Source organism: Hemiscyllium ocellatum, unplaced genomic scaffold, assembly GCF_020745735.1.
Source record: "Hemiscyllium ocellatum isolate sHemOce1 unplaced genomic scaffold, sHemOce1.pat.X.cur. scaffold_97_pat_ctg1, whole genome shotgun sequence".
In the NCBI taxonomy this organism is placed as follows: domain Eukaryota; kingdom Metazoa; phylum Chordata; class Chondrichthyes; order Orectolobiformes; family Hemiscylliidae; genus Hemiscyllium; species Hemiscyllium ocellatum.
In genome coordinates, this window is record NW_026869338.1 from 868,957 (window position 1) to 895,042 (window position 26,086).

Sequence of the window (26,086 nt, forward strand, 5' to 3'; positions counted from 1 at the left end):
ATGGGGATTGGCTATCCTTTTCTACTTCTCTCGTGAATCGGATTCCTGTGAGTGTGGCGTTGATGATCCGGTGTGTTTTTTCTATTTCCGTGTTTTTGATGATTACGAACGTGTCATCGACATATCTGACCCAGAGATTGGCTGAATTTGTGGTAGGGCTGTTTGTTCTAACCTTTGCATAACTGCCTCTGCTATGAGTCCCGAGATTGGTGATCCCATGGGTGTTCCATTGATTTGTTCGTAATCTGTTTGTTAAATGTAAAGTGTGTAGTGAGGCACAAGTCTAGTAGTTAAGTATGCCGTCTTTGTTGATAGGTTCCGCCTCCTGTTTTCTGTTCTGTATGTCCAGTAGGTTGGCTATTGTTTCTCTGGCTAGGTTTTGTCAATCGAAGTGAACAGTGCCGTCACGTCGAATGAGATCATGGTTCTTCTTTGTCTATGTGTGTATTCCTGATGGCGTCGAAGAATTCCTGTGTTGATTGTATGGAGTGTTTGGATCCGCTGACCAGGTGTTTCAGTTTCGGTTGTAGTTCTTTGGCCTGTTTATATGCTGGTCTCCCTGGTAGTGATACTATGGTCTGAGTGGGATGTCTGGTTTGTGTACTTTAGGTAGTCCATAGAATCTGGGGGTGTTGTTGCTTTCCGTTTCATTCTTCGTGGTCAGCTTTGGTTTATCTGTCCTTTTTTTTGTAGATTCCTTAGTGTTTATTTATTCTATTGGTGATTGTGTGTGGGGTCAGAATCCTTCATTTGGTAGGTGTTGGTGTCTGCTAGTAAGGTGTTGTGCTTTTTTGATGTAATCTTATTTATCTAGGATGACAGTCATTCTGCCTTTGTCTGCTGGTAGTATGATTATGTTCTTATCATTCCTAGTGCTTTCAGTGCTTCCCTCTCCTTGGTGTTGAGGTTATGTGTTTGTCTTTTCTTATCATCATAGACACGACCGTTTGTTTCTCACTGTTTGTGGTGTCTGTCTCTTCAGTCAGTCCATTGTTCCTGATGTGCATTCTAGTGCTGCTAGGAAGTCTGCTGTCTGGCATCCCTGTGGTTGTAGTTGAGTCCCTTTGTCAGTATAGTTCTTTCCATGTCTGTGGGAGAGGTTTTTAACCCAGGTGTGTGTTGTAGTGTCCTCTTTTTGTGTGTTAGTTTGGCAGTTTTTCTTTTAGTGCAGCCTTGCATGGTATTTTATAAACTACATTAGAAATATCGAGACATAAAGAATTCAGGGCAAAAGGAAACTCCTGTCTGAACATTCTTGTTCCTCTTGTATTTTTATGAGTGAGGATTCGGAAATTTTATAGAAATGAAGTGGAATTTGTGACTGAAACTGAAGATAACAGGATATGTACTTATTAAAAATAAATAACAGAAATAGCAATAACCTTCACCACCGCTAAAAGAATTGACAGAAATAGGCTTATCGAGGACACCAATAAATAGCGAGTACACGATAGTAACCTGCCTGAATAATCATCAGTACGGCTCGTATCCGCAAATCTAACCTTGCTCAACCCTGAGAAAGCAAGTATAGAAAAAACAAACATTAACTACTGTCCATTGTTGGAACATTCGAGTCTAATGCTCTCAGCTGCTGATCCATGATGGAACATTCCCGTCTATTGTTCTAAGATTCTCTCCTCCCCCTCTCTCACCCTGCATTGCTGACCCCAATCATCTTGGAGGATGACGCTGCCGCTGAAAATATGAATATCCTGGGGTTGAAGGAAACCCCTGACTAATGGAAGAGGAAACTCTTCAATGACACTATTAGTACCATGGAGACTGACATCAACCACAGTCAATGTACAAACTGTGTGGAGTTTGCACGTTCTCTCCGTGTCTGCGTGGGTTTCCTCCGGGTGCTCCGGTTTCCTCCCACAGTCCAAAGATGTGCGGGCCAGGTGAATTGGCCATGCTAAATTGCCCGTAGTGTTAGGTAATGGGTAAATGTATGGTATGGTTGGGTTCCGCTTCGGTGGGTCGGTGTGGACTTGTTGGGCCGAAGGGCCTGTTTCCACACTGTAAGTAATCTAATCTATACAATTAAAACCAGGTCTTTGGCAGTGTTGTAGAACAGTGACCTAGGCCGTCTGGTATATTTCTTTAAAATTTGCATCTCAAAAACCTCGTGTGGTTAAGAAGCTGTTTGCATTGGTCAGATCTATGATTATCGGAATTGGGACGTCATGTTGAGGTTGTATAGGACATTGGTGAGACCTCTTCTGGAATACTGTGTCCAGTCTGGTCACCCTACCCGCTCATTTCATAGGCACACCACCCTCTGGGTGAAAAACAACCCCTGAGGTGACTTTTAAATATGCCCTTCTCATTAAACCTATGTCCTCTAGTTTTGGTCTCCACTACCCTTAGAAAGAACCTTGACTTTTCACTTTAATATTACTGACCTTGATATAATTCAGCCGGAGAGGGTTCAGAAGAGATGAACCTGGATGTTGCTGGGAAATGGACGGATTGAGCTACAAGGAGAGGTTGGGTAGACTGGGACTATTTTCACTGGAGAGTATGAGATTAAGGGATAACTTTACAGAGGTTTATAAAATAATGAAGGGTACAGATAAGCAGAAGGTCTGATGTCTTTTCCATCGAGTTGGGGATTCAAAACTGAGGGATATTTTAAGGTGCGAGGAAAAAGATTACAAAAGTCAGGAGAGGTAATTATTTTAGACAGAAGCTGGCTTGTGTGTGTAATGAACTTCCAGAGGAAGTAGTGAAAGCAAGGACAGTTACAACGTTTAAAGGACATTTAGATCAGTGCATGGATAAGGTATCAGTTTGGATGGTGCAGTGAGCAGATATCCTCTCCCTCCCCTTCTCTGAATGAATCTCTGTTGGTTTTCCCCCCTCTGCCAATGCCAGTGCAGTGGCGTGTGGAGGCCAGAGGAGGGTGGCATTGCATCACTTTAAGCACCACAGAGACTTCCAGACCTGCCCCACACAAGAGACACAGATACACACACAGCAATTGTTAGGACACGGCGTAAAGTTCATCTGATAATTTAAATTAAACATAAAGAAATGCTCAATTCGCCTCGTAAACTGTTAAAATATGAGTGACAGTTCTGCCAAATTCCACTGTTGAAATAAAAACATCAAGTTATTTTTTGATTCTGAAAGTGAACATTTTACATCAACTATTCACAACTCTGGGACCCCCTTTCCCTTAACTGTTTATTGCCCAACGCCAGCTCTACAGCAATATACTGTTTCTAGTTCTGCCATCCTCTCATGCCACAGGTGCTTGTAAGCTCTCAATTCAGAACGGCATTCACCCTCTCTTAAAGGTACAGTACACGCTTTCAACATCATCACATTATAATCTGATGAATATAGATAAGTGGAACATATCCGGATTTCTCTTGCTCTGTGGTTTGTCAATATTTCATCTACTCCGTCTCGTATATGTCATGTTTTTTTGTTGCTCCAGTGACAGCATGTCATTATTCGACTCTGTCCGTGGGAAATATATCAGTATTTCACTTGGTCACACATGTGTGTGTGGGTCAGGATTTCAGTTGTATCATGGGGACTGTGACGCTATGGCAATCTCAATGTTTGTAGATGGCACCGAACCTGGAAGAATTGTAAAGTCTATGGAGGACAGTGTGGAACTCTAACAGGGAAATCACACATTGGTTTCGAGTTCAGGTTTTTGGCAGGTGGGGATCAGTGCAGAGCTGTGTGAGGTGTTGCACTTTGGTAGGAAAGACAATGAAAGACAGGTTAAAGCAGGCTGTGCCATTATAAAGTGGGTGCAGGAACAGAGAGCACTGCATGTATATGAGCACAGATTATTGAAGATGTCAGGACAAGTGAGGAGAGCAGTCACTATCACAGATGAGTTTCAGTATCTGAGCTGTTTACAGGAGGAGGCGTAGGAGGGAGTCTCGGTGCTCCCTTCCTGGGAGGTGGTGATGATGATGTGTTTTGAGCCCACCCTCTTTCCCACCGAGACCGTGGGGATTCCATTTGTACCAGGTCGACACTAAAGGGAGATGGCATCAGGGCCACGGCTTCCAAGTTGTGCCGGGAGGAAACGGAACTGCCAGTGGTTTTAAAGTGAGAATTGCCCTTCATTGAAGATTGCTCCTTACTCGGTCGTTGGGACGTGGATGTCTCAGAATCTCCACACGAGGCGTCCCGGTCCTCTCCGGCTCCTACCAGGGTCCTCCCCACATGGCGGGGGGAGGGGGGTGAGGGAACGGGAAACAGGCACTCCACCACTCGGCTTGGCCCTTTCTATCCTATTCCAGACTGCTTTCCTGGAATCGGAGAAAGTGTGGGAGAAAGGGATGGTGGGAGTGAGGGCGGGAGTGGGTGGCCCCGCGTGCAGTGCTGGTGTAGATGGGGGACAGGTACATGGTGAGGTGTCCGGAGGGAGTCAGTCCACTGTGTTGTGTCCATGCAGAACTATTCGTGTTGGGGGGGGGGGTGTTAAAATGGATGAAGGGAGAGGGGGGAGGGGGGGGGGGGAGAGAGAGAGAGAGACAGAGACAGAGACAGATACAGAGACAGAGAGACAGAGATAAAGACAGAATGTGCAACAGTGAGAGTGGAGCAGGAATCATGTTCGGGGGTTGGTGCTGTAACAGATATACAGTGAGTGTGAGGGAACAGAGAGAATACAGTCACGCTTATCCTGACAGATCAGGCAAGGTTACTGATGTATGTCCTGTATTGCTGGACATTACTTCAGATCGCAGATACTGCAGTGAGCTGGGTGGGGAGCTCAGATCTTGCTCGGTGGATCTAGTGGCGTGGCCTCCTTTGGGAAGAGAATGGTCCCCTCTGTACTAGACCATCCACCAGGAGCTCCGTGCCCCTGTTGACAAACCATGGTGCAATTGCCCCTTATCTGTCATGCTTGGGGTAAACTGTGCAGGGCAGCTCCTAACGGCGAAACCTCAAACATGTGCCCATTGGCTTGTTAATGATGAATCCAGTGCCAGGGATCATACTATATCCAGGAGTACCCGGGCGATGGTGAGAACCTCCAGCTATGATGGATGTCAGAATCGGGCTGGCATTGAATGAAAGGGTCATCAAGGGGTGGGGCGGGTAGTTAATGAGGTGAGTTCCTTAAGATAGCACCAGGAAACTAGCTCAGCCTCAGCAGATAATCCCTCTGTCACACTCAAGGAAAATCAAACAAAGATAAATTATTGTTAGAATCTGCCCAATGAGTCATAGATTCTGTTGAAACTAATTCCAGTTACAAAGATACAGAACACATGTTCATCTGACCTCACACCAATATAACTTTTTTGCCATCAATCCAGGGAAGACTGGCTCATGTATACGATGTTATCGTTACGTCTATATTTAAGCACTCTGACACCTGGGAACACTTCCTTCCATGACACTGTCTCTGTCTCCCCCTCTCTGTCTCTACCACAAACCCCTCCAATGTGGTGACATTTAAACTGATTCCACAGCCACCTCTCTCTGGCAGTGATGTTCACACCCACAGCACCTCCTTGTTCAGGTACAATGGAGATTATGGAGCTGTAAATGGATGGGAGTTGTACATCCTGTTACTTCAAGAATGGGATGAAGTTTCCCCACACTGGGCAGGGATCTAGCACGTTGTTAATGATCAATCACTGGGATGGTGTACACAATTCTAAATGCTGGGAGGAAATTGCTCCTGTTTTACACATCAATGCACTGGGGTGGTGTACAATGTCCGGCATGCTGTGAGGGTAACTGCTCCTGATTTACAGACCAATGGATTGGGGTGGTGTACATAGTCATTCATGCTGGGAAGGTAACTGCTCCTTGTTTACAGATCAATGCACTGAGGTGGTGTACACAGCTCTACATGCTGGGAGGGTAACTGTTCCTGGTTTACAGATCAATGCACTGCAGTAGAGTACACTTTTCTACATGCTGGGAGGGTAACTGCTCCTGGTTTAAAGGTCAATGCACTGGGGTGGTGTACACTGTCCTACATACTGGAAGGGTAACTTCTCCTTGTTTATTGATCAAAACACTGGGGTGGTGTACACAGTAATACATGCTGGGAGGGTGACTGCTCCTGGGTTACAGACCAGTGCAGTGGGGCGGTGAACAAAGTTTTACATACTGGGAGGGCAACTGCTCCTGGTTTACAGATTAATTCACGGGTAATCACTGCACGGGTCGCTGTGCTGGTCAGACTATCTGGTTGAAGTTTATCGACAATGCAATGAAGTGGTTTGTGTAGCTCCTTATGCTGGATGGATATTGGTTTCAGGTTCACACATTCCTGCCCTGCTGTGGTCTGGTACAGCTCCCGGTGCTGTACAGATGTCTAGTCCAGAATTATATATCACTGCACTGCTGTGGTCTGCTCTTCTCCTGGTGTCGGACAGTTGTCTAGTCCGGGTTTATAGATCAATGCATTGCTGTGGTCTGCACACTTCCCGGTGCTGGACAGATATCGAGTCCGGGTTTATACGTCAATGCACTGCTGTGGTCTGCACAGCTCCTGGTGATGGACTGATATCTAGTCTGGGTTTATAGATCAATGCCCTGATCTGATCTGTGCAGTGTTCCACTCTGGTCAGATTGCTGGCTTGCATTAACCCGGGCAATGAATGATTCTAGACAGATTGCTGGATTGTATTGACCAGGGCAATGAATGAATCTAGACAGATTGCTGGGTTGTACTGACCAGTGCAATGGATGAATCTGCACAGTGTTCCACTCTGGTCAGATTGCTGGGTTATACTGAACAATACACTGGCCGGGTCTACACCGTGTTCCACGTGAACAGAAATCTCCTCTGGGTTTATGGTGTCGGGGCTGGTTCTGTGAGGTGGATTGAGAATGTGGTATGTCTAACCATTTCAGCTGATCTGGCAATGTCTTTAGTTCCCATTCCTGAGATTGGGCCCTCCGTCTCTCACTCCATTAATGTTACAGTGTGTCCTGGCACAGTACATCATGTTGGTGGGGTGGGTAGTGGGGAAAGGTGATGGACAGGTCAAGGAGTTCCCCAGAACGTTCTGTCCCCAACATTCTATAACTGACGTTTCCCGGAAAGTTCTGTCCCCAACATTTTATAACTGACATTCCCGGAACGTTCTGTCACCGACATTCTATAACCATCATTCCATGGAACGTTCTGCCCCCGAAATTCTATAACTAACATTCCCCGGAACGTTCTTTCCCTGACATTGTTTGTGAACGGCCGGGTGTCAGTGAATCGAACAAACGATAAGATCCCGAGAGAAGAGATCCCGTTCCAGGGAGAAGGAGACACTGTTCCGAAGAACCCTCAGGCAGATAAACGGGTGAATACGTTTTCCCTGCGTTTACATTTCTTCACGACAGGGATCGACCACAATTTAGACCAAAATACAAAAATTCCCAAACTCCGTTTGTCTTCAGGAAACTGGGAGAGAATCCTTCAGGACAGCAACGTTTCCACCCTCCGTATTAGGAACTGGGAAGGAGTGACCTGTGTCTGCTCTCGAGTGATCGAGTGTATGGGAATGTTCGAGAAACCATCTGTCCTTATGGAAGTGTCTCTGTGTGTTTGGGAGGGAGGGTTTCTTGTGTTTTATGTCAGATTTTTGTCAGTCATTCCGACGTTCCCATTTGTTATTCCAGCTCCAATTATTTTAATAAATCCCTGAATACAGGGACACATTTGAAAATCTCACTGGGTCCCCGATCAACCGGGTCCCTTTGCCTCCAGGCTGATGGATAATGGGTTTGTTTTCCCTTCCTCACAGTTAACGTAGTGACCATCTACGTCCTGCTTTATAAAGATTGTGGATTGTCTCCATGTGTCAGACGTTACCTGGGGGCCATGGCAGCGGCGGATCTCCTGGTCATTATCCTCGACCTGATCCTGAGACACATTCCCATTGTATATCCGGAACAGTTTAATTTCCTGAAGGACTCCGTCCCCGTGTGTAATATCCACGCCGTCCTGCTTTATGCAGCCACTGACTGCTCTGTCTGGTTCACCGTCACTTTCACCTTTGATCGGTTTGTGGCCATTTGTTGCCAGAAGCTGAAAAGTAAATATTGCAGTGAGAAAACGGCGGCTGTGGTTCTGGGAGCTGTGACTGCGCTGAGCTGTTTAAAGAACATCTTCTGGTATTTTATGTTCACAGCTCGGTATTGGCTGGGCAACCTTCCCTGGTTTTGTGATGTAACAGTCCCTGTTCTATTATCCAATGTCTGGATCGCAATCGAGTTCCTCCACCACATTATTACCCCGTGTGTCCCATTTCTCCTGATTCTGCTGCTCAATGTTCTCACCGTCAGACACATTTTAGTGACCAGCAGAGCCCGCAGGAGACTCCGCGCTCACACCAATGGGAACGCTCAGTCTGACACAGAAATGAGAAACCAAAAAAAATCCATCATTTTACTGTTTGTGATCTCGGCCAATTTCGCCCTGTTATGGTCAATATTAATGTTGTATTCTATATGGTTCCGGATGTGGTATATTGGGTATCAGTCTTTGTATCTCGATTTTTTTGTGCAGGAATTGGGCTTCATGCTGCAGCTCCTCAGTTGCTGCACAAACACCGCGATTTATGCCGTGACCCAGACTAAGTTCAGGCAGCAGCTGAAGAATGTGCTGAAATATCCCTTCATCCAAATCCATCCATCCATCAAATTCCCTCATTAATCACACCATCCGGGATTTTCTCATTTGAGTTCAGTGTTTCAGCGATGGAGCAGCCTGTCACTATGGTAACAGACTGAGGGTAGCGCTGGTTTGTCTATCTTTATCCCACAGGGAGGATACAGGGAAACATTTCAATGTTTCTCACAACTCAGAGGCCAGTGAGAAAATGCACCATCCAAATGACTGTATCCATCACTTCAAATTGTAAACAATAAAAATGTGGATTAAAGCGTGCCGAGCAGCAGAGTGACCGATGTTGTTGTGTGTCTTTGTGTTGACGAAGCTGAGCTGGAGAGAGACAGACTCAGCCCCATGCCCTGGTTCTCAGGGAAGGGGAGGGCGCCGCGCCCTGAGCTCAGGAGCTGGGGTTAACTCCCTCTGTCACCCCACTACAACCTGGCCTCCCGATTTCCTGTCCCCTAATCTTTCTCCTCATCTCTCTCTCTCTCTCTCTCTCTCTATTTGCACTCTCACTCTTTCTCATCACCTCTCCCTTTCACTCTCCCACGTCTCGCTCTCTCACAAGCACACCTCTCCCCGTTTTCTCCACCTGCACTGACTCCTCTCTCCCTCACGGTCACTCTCACTTTCCTGCCTTCTCTGTCGCCCTCCCGCAATTCAGTCTCTATACCATTTTCCCCCTCCTCTCCTCCTACATTGCTTTGCCCTCTTACACCCACACCCACCCCGACACACATACTCACCACCAACCGCCCCAGGCTCTGGGTTAGAGGAAGAGAGAAGGATCAGGGAAACAGATTCTGACAGAGAGGAAGGGAGGGAGGGACAGTAGGGAGAGAGATTCAGTCAAAGAGAAACAGATCGAGAGATACCGAGGGAGGGGGATCGAGTGTCAGAGAAAATGGAGAGATAGTGAAGGATCAGGGTGAGATAGAGGGGCAAGGGAGAGATAGGGTGAGGGAGAGAGAGAGAGAGACGGGAGTGGATAATGAGAAAGAGAGTGTCGTGGGAGGGGGTGAGAGAGGGAGCGATGCAGCGAGAGCGAGAAATAGAGGAAGTGAAACAGCAAGAAAGAGTGGGAGACAGAGACAGACAGAGCGAGAGTGAGGAAGTGGGCAAGACCTATAGAAAGGAGCGAAGAGAGAGAGAAAGTGGGCAATAGATATTGTGGAGGGGAGAGAGAGAGGCAGAGAGAGAATGAGAGTGCGAGAGAGTCAGGAGGTGAGAGATATAGGAGGCAAGAAAGAGTGGGATGGCAAGAGAGAGAGAGATAAAGGAGGCGAGAGAGACGGTCGAGAGAGAGGGGGGCAGGAGACACATTGAGACATATGAGGCAAAAGAGAGAGAGAGAGGAATGAGACGGAGAGGACGAGAGAGAGAGAGGGAGAGGGCGGGAGAGAGGAGAGGCGAGAGAGAGAGAAAGAGAGGGGGGCGAGAGAGAGGGAGGTGGTGAGCGAGAGAGTCGGGGCGAGAGAGAAGTGGGGCACGAGAGAGGCAAATGAGAGAGAAAGAAAGTATTTGACAGAGAAGCAAGGCAAGAGAGAGAAGAGGTGTGAGAGAGGGGGCAAGAGAGAGAGAACCGAAAGAGAGCAAGAGAGAGCGTTAGGGCGAGAGAGAGAGAGCAAGAGACAGCGAGGGCGAGAGAGAGAGAGAGAGAGAGAGAGGTCGAGGGAGAGAACCAGAGAGAGAGAGAGAGATGATGTGAGAGAGGAGTGAGAGAGGAATGGCAAGGAGGAGAGAGGGTTGCGCGAGTGGGGGTTAGAGAGAAAGGGAGCGAGAGAGTCAGAGAGGGTGAGAGTGAGTGCGAGCACGAGGGGGCAAGAGAGAGCGAGAGAGAGGGAGAGACAGAGCGAGAGTGAGAGGGGGAGAAAAGGGGAGAAGAAGAGTATGAGGGCCAGAGAGAATGGGCAAGAGCAAGCGAGAGAAGGGGGGAGAGAGATAGGTCGAGAAGGAGTGTGAAGGGGGCGAGAGAGGGGGTGAGAGAGCGGGCAGAATGCGAGAGGGTGGGCAAGAGAGGACGTGAGAGAGAGGATCGGGAGAGTTTGTGAGAGAGAGGGGTGAGAGAGGGACGCGAGCAAGTGGGCGATAGGTGGCCAGAGGACGGGGAGAGAGGTGGGTGAACGCGGAGGTGGGGCAGGCGTTCGAGGCGGGTGAGAGAAGGAGCGAGAGAGGGGGCGAGAGAGGGGTGCGAGACAATCGAGAGAGGGGCGAGAGAGAGAGGGGGCGAGAGAGGGAGGTGAGATTGGGAGTCGAGAGAGGGCGTCAAGAGAAGAGGCGAGAGAGGGGTGCAAGAGAATCGGGGATGGGGTGAGAGAGAGGGGTAAGAGCGGGGGATGCGAGAGGGGCAAGACGGGGGGGGCGAGAGAGGGGGCAGAGAGGAGGGCCAGAGACGGGGCGACGTGGGTGTGCAATGGTGTTGGGGAGTTTGGGTGAGACGGGACGAGAGGTAGGGCGTGCAGACAGGGAGAGAGATAGGATGTGGGCGAGAAAGGGGGCGAGAGAGGGGGCGAGTGTGTTTGCGGGAGAGGCAGAGGGAGAGCATGTCGGAAGAGTGGGCTAAGAGAGTGTTGTGAGAGAGAGGGGCGAGAGAGCGGAGCAAGAGAGACAGACAAGAGAGAGTTGCGAGAAAGTGGGGCAAGCGACTGGGGAGAGAGAAGGATGGTGAGAGAGAGGTGCCCAGAGAGGGTATGAGGGGGATTCAGGAGGGGGGTGAACGATGATACGAGAGACATGGGAGAACGATAGGACGTGGGTGAGAGAGAGGAGGGTGAGAGAGGCTGCGAGGGAGATAAAAATGGTGAGAGAGGGGGGCAAGAGAGGGTGGCAAGAGACAGGGCAAGAGAGAGGGCAAGAAAGAGAGGTGGGAAAAGAGAGGTTCGAGGGAATGGGCGAGAGAGTGGGCGAGAGAGGGGGACGAAAGAGGGGCTAGAGATGCAGTGCGAGACGTGTGTGAGAAAGCACGCAGAGAGAGACGCGGGAGAGTGGGAGAGAGGGTTCGAGATGTAGTGTGATGGGGAGAGAAATGGGTAGAGAGATAGGAGGTGGACAAGAGAGAGGGGGCGAGAGAGAGGGGAGAGAGTGAGGGAGGAGAGAGGGGAGGGTGAGAGAGGACAGAGAGAGGAGGCGCAAGAGCGTGGACAGAGAGCAGGGCCAGAGAGGCGGGCCAGAGAGGGGCTCAAGAGAGGGTGGCTATAGAGGTGAATTAGCACGCAGGTCTTGAGTGGGGGGTGTGAGAGGGTGCGAGAGAGGGGGGCAAGAGAGGGGGGCCAGAGAGGGGGTCGAGCGAGTGGGCGAGAGGGGCGAGAGGGTGCATGAGATGGGGAGAGAGATAGGATCCGGGTGAGAGTGAGGGTGCGAAAGAGGGGGAAGAGAGGTGGAGATGGGTGGGAGAGAGAATGGCGAGACAGGATCGAGAGGGGGCAAAAGAGAAGATCAAGAGGGGGCAAGAGAGGGGGCGAGAGTTTAGATTGGGGCTAGAGAGGGCTTCGAGAGAGGGGCAAAAGAGAGGATGAGAGAGGGGCGAGAGAGAGAGGGGCAAGAGTGGATCAAGAGACCGGGTGAGAGAGGAGGACGAGAAACCTGGGTGAGAGAGGGGGATGAGAGAGGAAGCGAGAGAGGGGCGAGAGAATGTGCGCGAGTGAATGGGCGTGAGAGAGGAACGCGAGAAAGGTACGTGGAAGATTGGGCGAGAGAAGGGGAGCGAGAGGGTGCGAGAGTGTGGAGGGAGAGCAGGCGGGAGAGGGGGTGAGCGAGGGGCTTGTTGGAGGGGGCAAGGGAGAGGTCGAGAGGGGGGTGAAAGAGAGAGGGCGAGAGGGGAGTGTGAGAAGAGTGTTGAGAGGGTGTCACCCCTCAGTCATCTACACCCAATGGAAATATGATGGACAATGACACAAATATCGCTGCTAGCATTCCTGCCACTACTTTGCCACAATGTTTTTGGATACACTTGTTCAGGACCTCGAGATTTCTCTCCCTTTGTTTTCTCAGACCTCCAGCATCATCTCTTCTGTAATTGGGTCTATTTTCAAGCCATCGCAGTCTCTTTCCCTTTGTTTCCCAGTCTTTGTCCACAGGACATTCTGACATGAAATATTCAATGAGGATCTCGTCCATCTCCTGTGATTCCACACATGAATGGGCTTACTGAACTTTGAGGGGCTCTATTGTCTTCCCACTTACTAATTTATACATTATTCTTTACAATTTGTTCGGATTGTGCTTATATTTCTCCGCCAAAGCTATCTTATTCCTCCCATTTCTTCTTTCAGCTTATCCAGTCTCTCCTTCTAAGTCAGACCCTCCAGTATCAGTGACATCTTTATCAATCTTTGTTCTATTTGCAGTGGAGGATCAGAATTCTACTCAGAACTCCAACTGAAGAACCAGCAATGTCTTGTACATCCGTATCATGATGTCCTAACTGATGTATTCAGTGCTCTGGCCCATGAGGGCTAGTAGTGCGAAATGCTGCTTTCGCCACCCTGCCCACCTGTGATACTACTTCCAAGGAACATTGCAATTGCACCCCTTGGTCTCTCTCTGTTTGATAACACTTCACAGGGCCCTACCATTAACTGTGTCTTAACAAAATCTAACACCAGAATTAAACTCCACCTTTCATCCCTTGGCCCAATGGCTCAGTTTTTCAAGATAACCTTGAATAACTGTATTCCATTCCAGTTTTAACACTAATTTTGGTATCCACGAACTCACTGACAATGACGTCTATACTCTGAACCAAATCGTGCATGTAACTGATGCATAAAAGTGGGACTACTGTTGGTCATAGGCTTCCAGGCTGAAGAACAACCCTGTCTCACCACCCTCTGTCTCCTACACTCAAGGCAATTTTCTGTCCGTTTGCTTCGCTCTCCCCGATCCCATGTGATCTAACCTTATTAACTCATCTACCACACTCAACCCCGTCAGAGGCTTTTCTTCAGTATTTACGAACGAGAGGGACCGTATTGTTGAAGAGGAGAGTGTGAAACGGACTGGTAAGCTAGAAGAGATACTTGTTAGGAAGGAAGATGTGTTGGACATTTTGAACAACTTGAGGATAGACAAGTCCCCAGGGCCTGACGGGATATATCCTTGGATTATGTGGGAAGCAAGAGAGGAAATTGTAGTACCGTTGGCAATGATCTTTTCGTCTTCATTGTCAACGAGGGTGGTACCAGGGGACTGGAGAGTAGCGAATGTTGTGCCCCTGTTCAAAAAAGGAAATAGGGATAACCCCGGGAATTACAGGCCAGTTAGTCTTACTTCTGTGGTAGGCAAAGTAATGGAAAGGGTACTGAGGGTTGGATTTATGAGTATCTGGAAAGACACTGCCTGATTAGGGACAGCCAGCACGGATTTGTGAAGGGTAGGTCTTGCCTTACAAGTCTTATTGAATTCTTTGAGGAGGTGACCAAGCATGTAGATGAGGGTAGAGCAGTGGATGTAGTGTACATGGATTTTAGTAAGGCATTTGATAAGGTTTCCCATGGTAGGCTTATGCGGAAAGTCAGGAGGCATGGGATAGAGGGAAATTTGGCCAATTGGATAGAAAACTGGCTAACCGGTCGAAGTCAGAGAGTGGTGGTAGATGGTAAATATTCAGCCTGGAGCCCAGTTACAAGTGGAGTTCCGCAGGGATCAGTTCTGGGTCCTCTGCTGTTTGTAATTTTTATTAATGACTTGGATGAGGGAGTCGAAGGGTGGGTCAGTAAATTTGCAGATGATATGAAGATTGGTGGAGTTGTCGACAGTGAGGAGGGCTGTTGTCGGCTGCAAAGGGACTTAGATATGATGCAGAGCTGGGCTGAGGAGTGGCAGATGGAGTTCAATCCTGCCAAGTGTGAGGTTGTCCATTTTGGAAGAACAAATAAGAATGCGGAATACAGGGTTAACGGTAGGGTTCTTAGTCAGGTGGAGGAACAGAGGGATCTTGGGGTCTATGTACCTAGATCCTTGAAAGTTGCCACTCAGGTGGATAGAGCTTGTAAGAAGGCCTATGGTGTATTAGCGTTCATTAGCAGAGGGATTGAATTCAAGAGTCGTGAAGTGATGTTGCAGCTGTACAGGACTTTGGTTAGGCCACATTTGGAGTACTGTGTGCAGTTCTGGTCGCCTCACTTTAGGAAAGATGTGGAAGCTTTGGAGAGGGTGCAGAGAAGATTTACTAGGATGTTGCCTGGAATGGAGAATAGGTCGTACGAGGATAGGTTGAGAGTTCTCGGCCTTTTCTCGTTGGAACGGCGAAGGATGAGGGGTGACTTAATAGAGGTTTATAAGATGATCAGAGGAATTGATAGAGTAGACAGTCAGAAACTTTTTCCCGGGTACAACAAGGGGACATAAATTTAAGGTGAAGGGTGGAAGGTATAGGGGAGATGTCAGGGGTGGGTTCTTTACCCAGAGAGTGGTGGGGGCTTGGAATGCGCTGCCCGTGGGAGTGGTAGAGTCAGAATCATTGGCGACCTTTAAGCGGCAATTGGATAGGTACATGGATGGGTGCTTAATCTAGGATTGATGTTCGGCACAACATCGTGGGCCGAAGGGCCTGTTCTGTGCTGTGTTATTCTATGTTCTATGTTCTAGGCCATGCTGACGTCAGGTTACTCGATGTCTACTGCTCTGCCTTCATTTATCTTCTCGGTCACCTCTTCAACAAATTCAATTAAGACTGAGAGACGGTAATTTGTATGCACAAAGCTGTGCTGACTATCCCTAATCAATCCTTGCCTTTCCAAATGCTTGTAACACCTGTCCCACGGAATCTCTTCAAATGACATTCGCAACACGGCCATCAAGCTAATTAGTTATTACACCAATGGATTTTCCCTCGCCACCACGCTCCATGCTTCCAGCTCATCACCTATGGCTGTCCGTGATAGAACTATCTCTTTAAGGGACCCCGCAATTTCTTCCCAGGCTTCCCACAATGTCCTGGATATTCTTGATTAGCTCACAGGGACTTTTTTTTTAATCTGCACCTTTTATAAACTCCAGCACCTCATGTTCTGTAATGTGGATTCTGTTGAAGACATCACTGTTTATTTCACTGACTACCACAGTCTTTCTCCACAGTAAGTTCAAACGTGAAATGTTCATTTAGGATCTCACCCACCTCCTGTGGTTCCACAAACGATGGCCATATTCTGTCCCGAATTAATCTTTGGCGGTTAATGTTCAAGTACAATCTCTTTGGATTTTCCTCAGCCAGATCTGCCAAGCTTTCTGTCGTCCACTTTGGAATCTCCTGATTTCCCTCTTAAGTGTATCACTTCACCCACCATGTTCTTCATGAAATTCGCTTAATCCAGATGGCTATATATGACACGTGCATTATTTTACTTGACCAGAACGTCAGTATCCCCAGTCATCCAGTCTTTCCTAATTTTGTCAGCATTATCCTGCGCACTAACAGGAATATGCTGGCCCTGAACTCTCATTTTATCTCTTTGTTGAAAGCTTACCATCTGCCTGACATCCCTTTACATGCAAATAGCCTCCACCATCAATTGTTAAAAGCTCTAGACTCATACCTTCTGCATTGAGGCAAGTCCAGTTTTGATCTTTAACTTGTGGATCAGGTCTGTCCTTTTCCATTGCAATTTTCAAACTAATAGAATTATGTTCACTTTGCCAAAGTGTTGCCCCACTAACATATCAGTTCCTTTCCCTATCTTGTTTCCCAAGGAGAGGTTACATTTTACCCCTTTCTGCAGTCCTTCCATTGACATTCTGACTGAGAGGTTTTTCTTGAACACGCCTAACAGTCCCTCCCCTCTAAGCTCTGAACACTCTGGCAGTCCCAGTCTAAGTTTGCAAAGTTGAAATCCCGGACCATTACAACCCTATCATTCTACAGATATCACATATCTCCAGATATATGTGGTGTTCAATTTCCTGATGACTGCTGGGGTCTGTAATACAGTCATATCAAACTTATGACCCATTCTGAGTTCTCAGTTGCACTATTATAGCTTCACTGGTGTGAATATCCTCTCTAAGTGCTGCCGTGATGTTTCACTGTTCAAAAGCTCCACTCTCCCACCTCTCTCACCTCCTGTTCTTTCCTTCCTGTATAACCTGCACCCTGCACCATTGAGCTGCCAATCCTGTCCCTCCCTCAGCTGTGTTTCTGTGATCCCTATGGTATCTCAGTCCCATGTTCCCATCCATGCGCCAAGTACATCTACCTTACCTGTTAGGCCTGTTATGTTGGGGAAAAAAAAAGTTTAATTGATGAGTTTTCCTTAATTTCCTGCCCAGTCAATTTAAATGACTCACTTGAAATTCAGTCCTCAAACTTCAGACTGTAGCCAGAGATCATCCCCCTCAATGTGGACAATATCTGCCCTTTTCATGTCATCTGCAAACCTAATAATGGTAACTTCTGCTCTAACATCTGACTCAATAATGTATATAATAAACAGAAATTGTTCCTGCACAGATCCCTTTGGCACACCCGCTAGACCAAAGCTTCCAAACACAAAAACAACCCTCCATCAATTGCGGATACAATTTACCAACTTACCTTTGATCCAATGGATTCTAGCCTTTTCGACCAGCCTTCGAGATGGGACCTTGTCAAAGGCCTTATTAAAGTCCATGTAATCCACTTCATCTGCACTGTCCTCCACAATATTTTGAGACACCATTTCAAAAACTCAACTAAATTCTTCAGACAGGATCTTCCTCTATCAACTCCGTACTGACTATCCCCAATCTATCTCCGGCATTCCAACTATTGATTTATTATATCCCTCAGAATTGTTTCCAATCATTTCCCTCCCACTGCTGTCAGAATATCTGCTCTGCAATTACCTGGCCTATCCCTGTTGCCCTCTTTGAAAACGAAAACCATATTAGCTATCTTCCAATCATTCGGCATTTCACCCGTGGCCAGCAAAGTATTAAATATAGCCGCCAGGGCCCCAGCAATTTCCTCCCTTTCCTCCCATAGCAGAATGGGATACATTTCATTGGGAACTTGGGTTTCCTCCACCTTTATACCTATGAAACCTTTTTAATACCTTTTCCTGATTGATCTTAACATGCTCCAGAATCTCACCATCCCGACAGACATCCCCGGCTACCATATCTTTCTCCTGTGTGAATACAGACAAGAAGTATTCATTGAAGACCTCGCTTACATCGTCTGGCTCCCTGCACTGATTGCCCCTTTGGTTTCCAACAGGCCTCACACGTTCCCCAGTATTCCTCTGACTCCAACTATCCTGGTAAAATACCTTGTGGCTTTTCCTTAAAACTATCTGCCAAGGATGTTTCAGGATAATTGTTTGAACCTCATTTTTAAGGACCTCCTTGCACTCTCTATACTTGTGAAGGGCTTCACCTGTTTTTATTGCACTGTATATTCTTTATCAAACTCACGATATCAATTGATCAGTATTCGCTGGGCTTTCTGCCTTTGCCATTCACTCTTCAAGGAACACACCGGCCATGGATCTTCACTGCGTCACTTTAAAATACTCCCACTTTGCAAATATAGCCCCAACTGCAGGCAGTTCATCCCAGTCTCTGTCAGATCCTGTCTAATGAATGCAAGAATGACAGGAGACTCCGTTGTGAAGGGAACAGGCAGGAGATTGTGTGGCTGCCGAACCAGGATGGTGTGCTGCCAGGGTGAATGATGTCTCTGAGCGGTTACAGAACATTCTGAAGTTGGAGAGTGAACAGCCAGAGGTCATTGTGCACATCGGTCCACATGACAGAGATAGACAAAGGGATGGGGTCCTGTGAAATGAAATGCGGGAATTAGGTAAGAAGTTAAAAAGCAGGACACCAAGGGTAGTGATTTTCAGATTACCCTCAATGCCACTCACTGTGAATAAAGAAATAGAAAGATAGGCTGGATGGATGTATGGTTGAGGAGCTAGTTAGAGGCAAGGGTTTTCAGTTCTTACGTCATTGGGATATCTTCTGAGATAGAGGTGACCTCGTCAAGGGCATGGGATGAACTTGAACCAGAGGGGCACGAGTATGACTGCGGGGAGATTTGGTAATGTTACTTCGGAATGTATAAATTAGTTAGGCAGGAGGTTGCAACTCTTCATAACAGAGGGACCATTGAAAAGTCAGGGGAAAATACGTTAGCCATCAAGAACAAGTTTCCTATTCAGGATATCCAACGGAACAGTCAAGGGCGGGAAATGACTTTTGGTTTAAAGGACATTTCTTTCAACGCACGAGGCCTGACTGGTAAGGCAGACGACCTCAGAGCATGGATTAGCTCTGGGGGCTGGGATATTATCGTCATAACAGGAACATGGCTGAGAGAAGGGCAGGACTGGCAGTTCACAGTTCCACGACACACAAGGTACAGGCGTGACTGAAAGACAAGTACGTGTGGACATAGCAACAGTTCTTAGAGATGATACTGTTTATGGGTGATAAAATTAGGTCTTTGGATGAGAAGTTCGAAACAAAAAGGGGAAGGTCAGTCTGCTGAATGGTGTTCTGGATTCCCAAAAAAAAACAATGGATACGAGAGGAGCAGATGTGAAGAGAGATTACAGGTAGCTATAGAAATAATAGTGTCGTATTGGTTGGAGACTTTACCTTCCCCTGTATTGACTGGGCCACCCAGAGTGTAAAAGGCCCGTATGGATGGAATTTGTCAAATGTGTCCAAGAAAGTTTCCGAGATCATGATGTAGAGAGCCCCACTCTACTCAGGCGGGTTCAACACTGGACCTCCCCTCAGAAAACGAGATCGGGTAAGTGACCGAAATGCCAGTCGGAAAGCACTTTGGGTCAAGTGACCACAACTGTCTTTGTGTTAGTATTGTTATGGAAATTGAACAGGCAGGTCCACAAGTTTATCTCACAGCACCAGTTTTCAAAGCTCAGGTGATGATCCTAAAAGATGAAAACTTAAACTAAATTTGTTTGGTATTACATTCCATGACACTGCAATCATGTTGCTATAAATTCTGTGCCTTATGCTCCACAACCACCTGATGAAGCAGCAAACTGAAACCAATTGTTCCCAAATAAACCTGCTGGACTGTAAGCTGGTGTTGTGTGATTTTTAACTTTGTCCATCCCAGTCACCACCCACTCCTTCACGTCATGCACCCATCCATTGGGTGAGTCTGTTTGAAGGAAAAGGAATGACTGGCAAATGGGAGGCTTTTAAAAGTCTGATCTCAAGAATCCAATATGTACCTGTTAGAGTGAAGGGAAAAGCTGGCAGGTTTAGGGATCCCTGACTGATGAGGGATAATGAGGCTCTGTCCAAGAAAAAGAAGGCAGCACAAATTGCCTTCAATGTTTCCATACTTACGAAACCTCCTCCAGTCCTTAAGACACTATCACTTGGTGGAGACTGGACAATCCTCAGGTCCCTGTAGCACTCCCGATTCTCTCGATCCAGTTCCAACAATACTCACTATCTGTGTAACATCCTCCCGTCGCCAGCACTCAGCCTATCAATGTAAGCTCCTCCTGTATCTCCATCCATTTACTCATCTCCATAACCGTCCCCACGTCTTACACCCCTACCTGTGTAAACGGCACCCTCCCCTACAACTTTTCCCACTTTGACCATTCTGGAGGCGGTTACTAATGCTTCCTTAGCTGTGAAATTGTCCAACCAAAATTACTGCCCTTCTGGAAAATCTGTCAGACTCAAACACCTCCATACCTAAATAATCTGCAGAAGTAAACCTTCCTATATCTGTAAACATTTTCAGTCACGACTAACCTCCATATCTCTGTTTGTTCCTCCAGTCTATACAACCCACTTTATCTCAGAAATCTGCTCCATTCACTGAAAATCCTCCCTGACTGTGTAAAGCGCTCCACTCTATTAACACCCTTCTCCCTGTAAATTGCTCCATCCCTCCCAACATCTTCATCTTTATGAACACGTGTCGACCCAACAGCCCCCTACATTTCTGTATCGTCTTGTTATTGTCCTCCCTCCGGTGGAACTACTTCCAGTCGTCACAACCCTCCCTGTCTGGGTCGTCTACTCTAGGTCAGATCATTACTGCCTCTGTTCTCTCTGACAATCCTAGCAAATTTTCCGAATGTATCTATTCATTCAGGTCCCATTCTCTCGAGCTTTCATAAACGTCTTCCTGCCATTGTAACCCTCCCTATTTAGAAAACAGCACAGTACAGGACCTTCAGCCCTTAATGTTGTGTGCCAATCTTTTATCCTACTATAAGATCAATCTAACCTGCAGACCATTCAAAGAACAAAGTAAATCACAGCACGGCACAGGCTCTTCAGCCCTTAGCCTGGGCTGATCCCGATCCTCTGTCTAAACCCCTCGCCCATTTTCTGAGGATATGTATCCCTTTGCTCCCTGCCCATTCATGCAGCAGTCTGGATACATCTTCAGTGACGCTATACTTCCCTCCTATACGTTCTCCGCTGACAACATGTTTCAGGCCACCACCACCCTTTGCATTAAGAACGTTCCATGTATATCTGCACTAAACCTTCCCCCTCTCACTTTGACCTCGTGACCCCTGGTAATTGAGCTCCACACTCTGGGGAGAAAAGGTTCTTGCTATCACCTCGTCTTTGCATCCCATGATTTTGCAGACCTCAATCAGGTTCCCAATAAACTTTCATATTTCTAATGAAAATAATCTGAATATTCGATCTTTCCTCAATGCTAGCGCCCTCTATACCAGGCAAGATCCTGGTGAAACTCCTCTGCACCCTCTCTAAAGCATGTACAACGTTTTGGTAATGTGGGGACAGAACTGTACTTAAAGATTTAAATGTGGCCGAACCAAAGTCCTCTCCAACTGTAACATGACCTCCCAACTCTTGTACGTAATATCCCGTCCAATCAAGGGAATCATCTCGAATGCCGTCTTGATCACATCACTGACCCGGGCTGCCACCTTCAGGGAAAAATGAGCCTGAATACCCAGATCTTGCTGGACATCAATTTTCCCCACGACTTTTCCATTTACTGTATAGTTCACCTTTGAATTGGATCTTGCGAAATGGATCACCTCGCATTTTCTCGGATTGATCTCCATCTGCCATCTCTCTGCCCGCCTCTCCAATTTATCTATATTCTACTGTATTATCTGACAGTCCCCTTCACTGTCAGCTACTCCACCAAATATAATGTCATCTGCAAACTTGCTAATCAAGGAACCGATACCTTCCTCCAAATCATTGGTATGTATCACAAGTAACAATGGTCCCAGCATGGATCCCTGTGGAACACCACTGTTCACAGCTCTACATTTTTTTCGACATTCATTTTGCTATCATTCATGCGCCTATCCAAAAGTTACTTAAATTTCCCTAATGTATGTGACTCTACCACCAACAGTGGCAATGCATTGCACTCACCCACCATACTGTCTAAAGAAGCTACCTCTGACATACCCTCTCAACCTACCTCCAATTACCTTACAAATTGCCTCCTAGTTAAAGCCATTTTCATAATGGTAATATTCGCGGGCTATCCACTGTACGTATGAGTCTATCTCTTACACCTCTATCAAGTCACTTCTCAGCCTTTTTCATTCCAAAGTGAAAAACCCTGGCTCCTTCAACCTTTCTTCATTAAACCTCCCCTCCAGTCCAGGCACCAACGTGATAAATCTCCTCTGTACGCTCTCTAAAGCTTCCGATCATTCTTGTTACGAGGCAACCAGAACTAAACACAATGTTCCAATTGTGTTCTAACCACAGGCTATATCGAGCAGCAGCATAATCTGACAGCTCTTAAACTCAATCCCCCTGCAAACAAAAGCTGACATTATTGGCTTTCTTAACAACTGGCAAATTTGGCAAAAATGTCTGTACAGTAACCGTCACGGTCTGACATACCTCCCATTGTACAGTAACCGTCAAGGTCCGACATACTTCCCACTGTACAGTAACTAATATTGTCCAACATACCTCCCACTCTACAGTAACTGGATCATTGATGAGTGACGAAGGACATGCTGGGAGCAGCACCAGCCCGACCTAGAGACGAGGGACAACCTGGCCAAAATCTTACTGCCTTCCGCTGCAAAACGGACGACTTGTAATCCGACAGCACAAGCAGCAAGTGATGGACAGAGCTCAGTGATCCCACTATCAGTGGTTCAGATCTATCCCTGCAGTCCTGCCGCATGTAGTTGTAAAAGATAGTGGACAATGAAAGAGACCACTGGAGGAGGAGGCTGCTGCTCTCCACAATGAACGCCCCAATTATTGTGGAGCCCAGCAAATCAGGAATAAAATAAAGCTGCTGCATTTTTAACAACTTTTAGCCAGGCGATCTGCGCAAATGATGTATTTCATCCTCCTTCAGTACGCCCCAGCATCACTGACTCCACTATTCAGACAATTCGATTCACTCCACACAATGTCAAGAAATAGCTGTTGACACTGTTTACTTCAGAGACTGCCACATCTCTAGCCAATGTGTTCCATTCCAGCAAGAACACTGACACCTACCAATAATATGGTAAACTTCCCGAGTGTGTTCAGTGAACAAAAATCAGGGGGAGGGGGATTTGAAATGTTTGCCAACAGGGCGGTTGGGTTGATTTTCGGGTGTTCTGGAGATGTTTTGTGCAGCGCACAGTGGGAATGCACTCAGTCTCCTCATTTCCTGTACATTGGATACCTTCTCGAAGAGCACTTTCAAGTACAACTCCGGACACCTGCACTAATCAACACCATCATTCTGTTGTGTAGAACTCGAACCTGTGGGCAAGCCCCAATGGATTTCTAAACCATCGCCGAAACCACTCGGCTACAACTACATGCTTACAAAGGTTACAGAGCTAAAGAGGATTGTCGGGACTGGAAGAGGTTTGACAGTTAGAGTTTAGTGGGGACTGGAGTAAAATACCAAAACGGAAGTGTTTAAGATTGAAGGATTCTGCAGAAAACTTTAAAGGGTTAAGGGCAGGATTCTTGACAGTGTGAAGGAACAGCAAAATCTTGGGGTTAACGCCCACGATGTTGTGCTGAACATTTTTCCTACAGTAAGCACCTATCCATATACCTATCCAATTACGACTTAAAGGTCACCAATGACTCTGCTACTCCCACAGGCAGCGCATTCCATTCCCCCACCACTCTCTGGGTAAAGAACCTACCCCTGACATCCCTGCAATATACCTTCCACTCTACACCGTAAATTTATGTCCCCTTGCAACACTCTGTTGTACCCGAGGAAAAAGTCTCTGACTGTCTACTCTATCTATTCCCCTGATCATTTTATAAACCTCTATCAAGTCACCCCTCATCCTTCGCCGTTCCAATGGGAAAAGGCCTAGCACATTCAACCTATCCTGATACGACCTATTCTTCATTCCAGGCAACATCTCCTCTGGTAAATCTCCTCTGCACCCTTTCCAAAGCTTCCACATCTTTTCTAATGTGAGGGGATCGGAACTGCACACAGTACTCAAAATGTGACGTGACAAATGTCCTGCACAGCTGCAACATCACCTCACGACTCTTGGATTCAATCCTCATGCTAATGAACGCTAATACACCATAGGCCTTCTTACAAGCTCTGTCCACCTGAGTGGCAACTTTCGAAAAGACTGGACGATGCCAATGCTCCTCCACCTTACTAAGAACAATACCGTTAACCCTGTATTCAGCATTCTTATTTGTCTTCCAAAATGAATAATCTCACAGTTGAAAGGGTTGAACTCCATCTGCCACTCCTCAGCCCAGGTCTGCATTATATCTAAGACCTTTGCAGGAAACAACTGCCGTCCTCACTACCCACAACTCCACTAATCTTCGTATCGTCTGCAAATTTACTGACCCACCCTTCGACTCCCTCTTCCAAGCCATTAATAAAAATTACAAACAGCAGAGGACCCCGAACTAATCCCTGCGGAACTCAATTTGTAACTGGGCTACAGGATGAATATTTACCATCTACCACCACTCTCTGACTTCGACCGGTTAGCCAGCTCTCGATCCAACTGGCCAAATTTCCCACTATCCTATGCCTCCTAACTTTCTGCATAAGCCTATCATGGGGTACCATATCAAAAGCCTTACTAAAATCCATGTACACTACATCCATTGCTCAACCCTCATCCACATGCTTGGTCATCTCCTCAAAGAAGTCAATAAGACTAGCAAGGCAAGACCTACCCTTCACAAATCCGTGCTGGCTGTCTTTCCAGATACTCATACATCTTATCCCTTAGTACCCTTTCCATTACTTTGCCTCCAACCGAAGTAAGACTAACTGGCCTGTAATTCCCGGGGTTATCCCTATTCCCTTTTGAACGGGGGCACAACATTCGCCACTCTCCAGTCCCCTGGTACCACCCCCGTTGAGATTGAAGACGAAAAAAATCATTGCCAATGGCTCTACAGTTTCGTCTCTTGCTTCCAACATAGTCCAAGCATATATCCCGTCAGTCCCGGGGAACTTGTCTATCTTCAAGCTTTTCAAAATGTCCAACACATCTTCCTTCAAACAAGTATTTTCAATAGTTTACCAGTCAGTGTCATACTGTCCTCTTCAACAATAAGGTGTCACTGTGGGAGGTATGTCGCGCCGTGATGGTTACTGTACTGTGGGAAGAATGTCAGGCCGTGGTGGCTACTGTACAGTGAGAGGTATGTCGGGGTGTGACGGTTACTGAACAGTGGGACGTATGTCGGGCCGTTACGGTTACTGTACAGCGGGAGGTATATCGGGCCATGATGGTGACTGTACAGTGGGAGGTATGTCGGGCCATGATAGTTACTGTACAGTGGGGGGTATGTCGGTCCGTGATGGTTACCGTACAATGGGAGGTCTGTCAGGGTGTGATGGTTATGGCACAGTGGGAGGTATATTGGGCCATGATGGTTAGTGTGCAGTGGCAGGTATGTCGGGCCATGATGGTGACTGTACAGTGGGAGGTATGTCGGCCCGTGATAGTTATTATACAGTGGGGGGTATGTCTGTCCGTGATGGTTACTGTACAGTGGGAGGTATGTCGGGCTGTGATGGTTACTGTACAGTGGGAGGTCTGTCAGGGTGTGATGGTTACGGCACAGTGGGAGGCATATTCGGCCATGATGGTTAGTGTGCAGTGGGTGGTATGTAGGTCCCTTATGGGTACGATACAGTTGGGGGTATGACGGGCCGTGACGATTACAGTACAGTGGGAGGTATGTCGGGCCATTATGGTTACTGTACATGGGAGGTATGTCGGGCCGTTATGGTTACTGTCAAGTGGGACGCATGTTGGGACGTGATGGATAATGTGACAGTGGGGAGTATGACGGGCTGTGACAGGTACTGTACAGTGGGAAGTATGTCGGGCCGTGATGGTGACTGTACAGTGGGACGTATTTTGGGCCGTGATGGTTACTGTACAGTGGGAAGTATGTCGGGCCGTGATGGTTACTGTACAGTGGGAGGTACGTCGGGCTGTGATGGTTGCTGTACAGTGGAAAGTATTTTGGGCCGTCATGGTTACTGTACAGTGGGAAGTATTTTGGGCCGTGACGGTT